Source organism: Neoarius graeffei, chromosome 21 (genome assembly GCF_027579695.1).
Source record: "Neoarius graeffei isolate fNeoGra1 chromosome 21, fNeoGra1.pri, whole genome shotgun sequence".
NCBI classification, from domain to species: domain Eukaryota; kingdom Metazoa; phylum Chordata; class Actinopteri; order Siluriformes; family Ariidae; genus Neoarius; species Neoarius graeffei.
This window is the reverse complement of record NC_083589.1, coordinates 38770995-38778797: the sequence shown is the minus strand read 5'-3', so window position 1 is coordinate 38778797 and position 7803 is coordinate 38770995.

The window sequence follows — 7803 nt, the reverse complement described above, 5'->3', positions numbered from 1 at the left end:
CACAGCAACAAGGTCCTGGGTTCGAGCCCAGCGGCCGGCGAGGGCCTTTCTGTGCGGAGTTTGCATGTTGTCCGCGTGGGTTTCCTCCGGGTGCTCCGGTTTCCCCCACAGTCCAAAGACATGCAGGTTAGGTTAACTGGTGACTCTAAATTGACCGTGAGTGTGAATGGTTGTCTGTGTCTATGTGTCAGCCCTGTGATGACCTGGCGACTTGTCCAGGGTGTACCCCGCCTTTTGCCCGTAGTCAGCTGGGATAGGCTCCAGCTTGCCTGCGACCCTGTAGAACAGGATAAAGCGGCTAGAGATAATGAGATGAGATGTACACGCAACAATTCAGTATACTGTCTCATCTCATCTCATTATCTCTAGCCGCTTTATCCTGTTCTACAGGGTCGCAGGCAAGCTGAAGCCTATCCCAGCTGACTACGGGCGAAAGGTGGGGTACACCCTGGACAAGTCGCCAGGTCATCACAGTCAGTATACTGTATATATTAAAAATAACTTGCCTCTCACGCCCCCTAGTGGTGGTGGTGGGGTCTTCCTCAAGCTTGGGTCCTCTACCAGAGGTTTTGTGCAGTATCTTGGCTGTTCCTCGGACTACACTCTTCTGGACAGAGACCTCAGATGTTGTACCTGGGATCTGTTGGAGCCACTCTCCCAGTTTGGGGGTCACAGCCCCTAATGCTCCAATCACCACTGGGACCACTTTGGACTTTTACCTTCCACATCTGTTCTAGTTGTTCTTTCAGTCCCTGGTACTTCTGGTGCTCCTTCTGCTTGATGTTACTGTCAGCTAGGATTGCCACATCTATCACAACTACACTCCTCTGCTTCTTGTCTACCATCACTGTGTCTGGTTGGTTAGTCAGCACCTGCTTGTTAGTCTGGAACTTGAAGTCCCACAGGACCTTAGGTCTGTTGTTCTCAACCACTTTTAGTGGCATGTCTAATTGGGACTTGGGGAGTTCTAGTCTGTACTCAGCACAGATGTTCCTGTACACTTTCTCAGACACTTGGGTATGCCTCTCAGTGTATGCTGTCCCAGCTTGCATCTTACATCCTGGATTGCATGCTGGATTTGTCTCAGGGGCATCTTTGCACAGCCTGCACCTTATATCTACTGTAGTAGACACCTGCCTCTATGGACCTCATACTTGGGACCTGTTCTCGTGCTGCCATGATCAGAGTGTCTGTGCTGTCCTTCAAGCCAGCCTTCTCTAGCCACTGGTAGGACTTCAGCCACTTCCTCTATCTGCTGCTGATGCATCCCATGGAGGGGCTTGGTCTTCCATGATTTTTCCTCTTCATCCTCATCACCCTCTGTCTTCTGCTGTCTGTCTTATTCTGGTCCACTCTCTTACTAGTTCATCCTGGCAGATCATCTTTCTCATGGATGCGCCTTGTTTTTCATCCTGGATTGTGGGTCTGACGCTCACTAATCCTTGCCCTTCCTATTTCCGTGGCTCATAGAGTTGGGGTGCTGAACTTTTCAAATGGAATCCTCCATGCATTTTGAAGTTTTCGTGTCTTGACATCAGCTGCATCGATCTCCTCTTGTGCCCAGCTGGGTATCTGATGACTGGTACATGTTGATGGCTTGGATTGTATTCCTACCATTAAGCTGTTGAGTCAGTGTGTTAAGAGGTGTTAAAAAGAAAACAAGCATCTATCTTCAAATGTTTATTTGTTCGTTCATTCGTTCATTCTGTAATTCTTTTCTATGATTTATTCTGCAAATTAGAGACTGAAGGCTTTTTAGACACTGATTAAATGCATTTATTTTGAATTTCAAATATTGACTCCCACATCAAGTGAGAGTATGAAGGTTGATTACACTGGCAAAACATGAAATTAAACTTCAGTCCAAATTTTTAAATACATTTATACACGTTGAAAATATTGCAAATTCAGGATTTTTTTTTTTCATTTAAAGGTGCACTATGTGGGATTTAGTGGTATCTAGTATTGAGATTACAACCAACTGAATACCCCTTCCCTTTCCAAGCATCTATAACACTACGGTGGCTGTCAGGGAGCAGAGCTGAAGTTTTACACCAGTTGTTTTGTCCCATTAATAATGCATACATAGGCACTTTTTTTGTTGTTTTATCTCAGCGACTGTTAGGCTAATCAACATTTCAATATTTTAGGTGGGTTTCGATCAATTTGTGAAATAAAATTAAAAACAATGCAAGTGTCAAACACTTTTTTAATCTTTTATGGTTAACTTCTGAAAATGAAAAGCTTGGTATGTGGTTGGCAGGCTGGTGTTTGTCTGGGCTTTGTGTGTACTTGCACTATATGTGCAGGAATAAGCTTTACTTCAGACAGACTTAAACTGTGAGCATATTACATTACATTACATTACATTACATTAATGACATGTTTAGCAGATGTTCTTATCCAGAGTGACAGACAGCATACCCAGAGCAGCTGGGGGTTACAGTAGGTGCCTTGTTCCAGGCCACTTCAGTCATTCCTGCTGGTTCAGGGACTCGAACCTTTTGGTCCCAAAGCTGCTTCTCTAACCATTAGGCCATGGCTTTGCCAGATATTATTATTATGATTATTATAAACAATAAATAGTTATTATATTGTTATTAATTTATTGGATCTAGCAAAACAATTACATAAGCAAAATACAACTTTGACATTTACCTCTTTCTTCATCTTCGTCTTCCTTTCTTTATTTTTTTCTTTGTCTTACCCTGGTGATAGATTCAAGTTGTCACTTGTAGAAATGCGAAATGCATTCTCTAGAGACAGTGTTTGGTTTGTGCTTTCTGGGCTACTGTAGAAACATTGGTGGTGCAACATGGTGGCTCTGTGGAACATGACCACTGAGCTCGACATAAAATCTGGAGAGCTCCGAGCCTATTCCTGGCTGTAGAGACAAGTGAAGCCATCTGGCCACCATCTTACCACTCACATCACGTGTATTTGGCTTATGTGGTAAACCACTGTATCCGATCAAACTTGCCCCAAGAAAAGTATCTCCAGACTTTCCCCCCTTTCATTACCTCCTCTTATTTTCTGAACTTTACCCCCATTCCTTACATAGCTTATAATGCGCCCCTTCACTGTTAGTTTTTTTCCCCCTTTTCCAGTCCAGTGTCTGATTTTTTTTTTTTTTTGAATGGCTCTTTTACTACTATAATTATTTTATGGACATTATTTCAGTTTTTCTCTTATACAGTGTATCTTTCTCTTTCATATATTTCTTCTATTATACCAACACAGAGGCTGTACAATACCGGGCAGCACGGTCGCCTCACAGCAAGAAGGTCCTGGGTTCGAGCCCAATGGCCGGCAGGGGCCTTTCTGTGTGGAGTTTGCATGTTCTCCCCGTGTCTGTGTGGGTTTCCTCCGGGTGCTCCGGTTTCCCCCACAGTCCAAAGACATGCAGTTAGGTTAATATGGGACGGCCTTGGGCTGAGGTGCCCTTAAATGAGGCACCTAACTCCCCGGGCGCCGTTAGCATGGCTGCCCACTGCTCTCTGTGTGCGTGTTCACTGCTTCAGATGGGTTAAATACAGAATTTCACGTGTGTGATGAATAAAGTTGTGCTTTCTTTCTTTACTTCCTTTCTGTTTAGGACAGTTGTTGAAACAGGATTATTTTTTCGTGTTATTTGCCATTTTCACTTCATTCTCACAGTCATGTCTTAACAGTATTTATTGGTCACATAATTCACTGTCATTTTAGACACAACTGATTCAATTTTGATGCTTTTTTTTTAAGATCATGCAGTGTTTATCAAATGGGGTAACCTTTAATGTGGTAAATAAATGCAATGAGTAATACAATGTCTGATAATATGGATGGCGGATGCACCATCTTGCCAAATGCTTCAATGAGAAGATGAGTGGACTAGACCCACACTCCGCAAGCAGTTAACAAAACTCATCTTGCACAGGCATGAATGATTTCATTTTCCAATGCATGCATCATTCATAATTGTGATAAAAGTTGCATTTGTCACATTGTTTGCCAAGTTGTATTTCTCATTGCATTTATTTACTACATTAAAGGTTGCACCATTTGCTAAACACTGTGTGGTCTTAAAAATAAAAAAGCATCAAAATGTAATTGGTTGTGTCTAAAATGACACTGAATTATGTGACCAATAAATACTGTTAAGACATGATTGTGAGAATGAAGTGAAAATGACAAATAACACAAGAAACTAATCCTGTTTCGACGACTGTCCTGAATAGAAGGAAAGTATTGTACAGCTTCTGTGTTGGTAAAATAAATAGAAGAAATATACGGAAGAGTAAGATATACTGTAGAAGAGGAAAAACTGAAGTAATCTCCGTAAAAATAATTGTAGTAGTAAAAGAGCTGTTCAAAAAGAACAGTGATCAGAGACTGGACTGGAAAAGGGGGGGAAAAAACTATAACAGTGAAGGGGAGCACTATAATGATATGTCAGGAATGGGGGGGTTAAAGTTGAGAAAATAAGAGGAGGTAATGAAAGGAAAAAAGTAATCCATCCATTATCTCTAGCCGCTTTATCCTGTTCGACAGGGTCGCAGGCAAGCTGGAGCCTATCCCAGTTGACTATGGGTGAAAGGCGGTGTACACCCTGGACAAGTCGCCAGGTCATCACAGGGCTGACACATAGACACAGACAACCATTCACACTCACATTCACACCTACGGTCAATTTAGAGTCACCAGTTAACCTAACCTGCATGTCTTTGGACTGTGGGGGAAACCGGAGCACCCGGAGGAAACCCACGCGGACACGGGGAGAACATGCAAACTCCGCACAGAAAGGCCCTCGCCGGCCACGGGGCTCGAACCCGGACCTTCTTGCTGTGAAGCGACAGACCTAACTACTACACCACCAGAAAAAAATAAAATCAAGAGATCCTTTTCTTGAGGCAAGTTTGATCGGATAGAATAGTTTCACACACAAGCCAAATCCACACGATGTGAGTGGTAAGATGGCGGCCAGCTGGCTTCACTCTGACGAGTTTATGAGCTCCCCAGATTTTATCTAGAGCTCAGTGAACACGACCCGCTCTCCATGTAGATATGATTCTGAGCTACTGAAAACACAGATACAGTTTTATTCCTAGTTACAGATGATTATACACTAATAAAAAACAATCATAAATCCCATATTCCATTTTTGCTAATAAATCCTCCGTCGTGCGCCTTAACTTGAATTTATTTGAAAATGTTCCAATGCTGCCATCTAGTGGTAGAAACTGAGTGTAATATTGTCTGTGAAGATTCTCAGTCATCCAGGTCAGGGGTGATCAAAGGGAGCAACTGGACTTACAACTCCAGCAAGTCTTTTAAGCATAGACATATATACATAGACGCCGATTCTGCGTAGAATCATACGTCATCCTCGCCGCCATATTGGATGTGGCAAAGTGGAGATTCTTCACCCGTCTCTGGTTTAACGTCTAGACAGTAGCCGAGAATAAAGATGCCTCATTCATGTGCTGCGTTTAACTGTACCAACAGGTTTACCGTCCAAACGAGATCACATGGGATTACCTTTCACAGGTGAGACTGGAAAATACTTTTCATTGTATTTGGTCATTATAACGTAATTTTACGAACAGATTTTTCTGACTTTGTGGCTAATATGAAGGATTTTGACAGAGTCTTCAGTTTCCCAGCTCATCTCCACCGGGTAGGTGTAGAGTTATAAGCAGTGAGAATTAGATAATACAGTGCCACACTATGATGAACGTTTTTGAACGCATGATGAATGTTTTTAACCTTTCTGAATGTGAAGGAATCAGTGATGTATTTTGTTTTGGTATGACGTTAGAACCTGGCCGAACTCAGTTTGGCACTCATTCAGCTCACTTTATTCAACGAGAGCAGGTCTGTGTGGTGACTCAATAAATAAAACAGTACATTTTCATTTTCATTCACTATTTCCATCATTTATCATATTCAGTCTTGTAGGTTGGTTATTGTGGCCTCAGGTTTTGGTAGCTTGCTACGGTATGCTGACTGATTAGCTTACCTCAGCTATCTATCGCGTATCTGTCGCTAGTTTGCAGTGTACAGGGTATTTCGCACACTATTTATAACCATCACATTAAAAGTTATACGTGTTGTTTTGATGCCTGTTTGTTTCCCAAATATATACGTGTGTGTCTTAATGGGTGAATAAAAGGCGTCGAGTTAAATATTATTGTAGAAAGGGGCTTTATAAAGTTCAGTCCATTTACTTGCATTGGTTTACGGGGAAGATTTGCCACATCAAATATGGCGGACACTCTGACGTATCCCAGCAACGGGGCCACCATATTGATCCCTTTAAGGACGGAAGACGACTTGGACGACCCCGCCCTCTATGCAAGCTCCACCAATGACAACCCTGACCCCGCCCTCAACACAAGCTCCACCAATGACAGCCCCATCCCCGCCCTCAACACAAGCTCCACCAATGACAACCCTGACCCCGCCTTCTTCCGGCTGCCTGATGGTACCGCGAATTTTATGCCGCGGTGGCATTTTCTCTCTCTTTCTCGTTCTGGTTACAGAAGACGTTGCTCGGTTTTGGACAGGATTTTTTTTTTTTTTTTGCTGTTCGTAAAGCTATATGATACTTCTTCTCAAATTAAGAAGTTTTCGAATCAAATCACGCACGAGTTATTTATTTTTTTCTGTTGTGTTTGGAGGGAGAAGGAAAAAGATATGCCACGAGCCACGTGCACACATTTCAGTAATTAAACCTCATGTTTGCACTGAATTTTGTGTTTTATGTGCGAATCCGGGGATGGGATTTTTAAATTTTTTGAGTGTAAGTATAAATGGTTATTTAGTGTAACTAATATTGTAGTTGATGTTTGGTTTAGGATTGATGGGTTAAACAGGTTTTAGCACTTGCATGAAAATCTCTGCATTGGTTTAGTGAGAGAGCGCGCGCGCGTGTGTGTGAGAGAGAGAGCGAGAGCGCGCGCGTGTGTGAGAGCGCGCGCGTGTGTGTGAGAGGGAGAGCTCGCGCGCGTGTGTGTGTGTGAGAGAGCGCGCGCGTGTGTGTGAGAGGGAGAGCGCGCGCGTGTGTGTGAGAGGGAGAGCGCGCGCGTGTGTGTGAGAGGGAGAGCGCGCGCGTGTGTGTGAGAGGGAGAGCGCGCGCGTGTGTGTGAGAGGGAGAGCTCGCGCGTGTGTGTGAGAGGGAGAGCTCGCGCGTGTGTGTGTGAGAGAGAGCGAGAGCTCGCGCGCGCGCGTGTGTGTGAGAGCGCGCGAGCTCGCGCGCGCGTGTGTGTGAGAGAGCGCGCGCGTGTGTGTGTGAGAGAGAGCGAGAGAGCGCGCGCGTGAGTTTTAATCCCAGATGGTGCTCTAAGCCCTGAGTCACTCCTGTGTGAGGTGATGTGGATGTTCTCAGGTTTTCAGTTCTCCACTCATTCACCTCCTCTGTAACGCATTGCTGCGGCTCCTGTGTCACCAAGGAAGGAAATTCCTTCATGTTTTGTTTCAATGCGTCGCTGTTTTTGGGGGAAAAAAGCATGTTGTAGCCCGGAGTGAGGTGTGTGTGTGTCCTGCTGAGCTGAGCTGGATCCGAGCAGAGCGCCATGTGCTGGCTGAGGTAGTGCTTTGTGCTGTTGGTCGGGTCGCTCCTCTGCCCGCTGATGGAGATGACGGCGCAAAACACTGCCTTGCTAGAGCTGGTGATGAACAGCCTGGGAGCTACAAAACCTCTACATCTCTCAGCAACCCTGGGCTTTCATTAACACGCATCAATGAGACTCTGTGTGTGTGTGTCCAGTGTCTCCTCTGTACAGCTTCTGAGGCCATTTTTTTCTGTCCACTTATTTTTGAGCT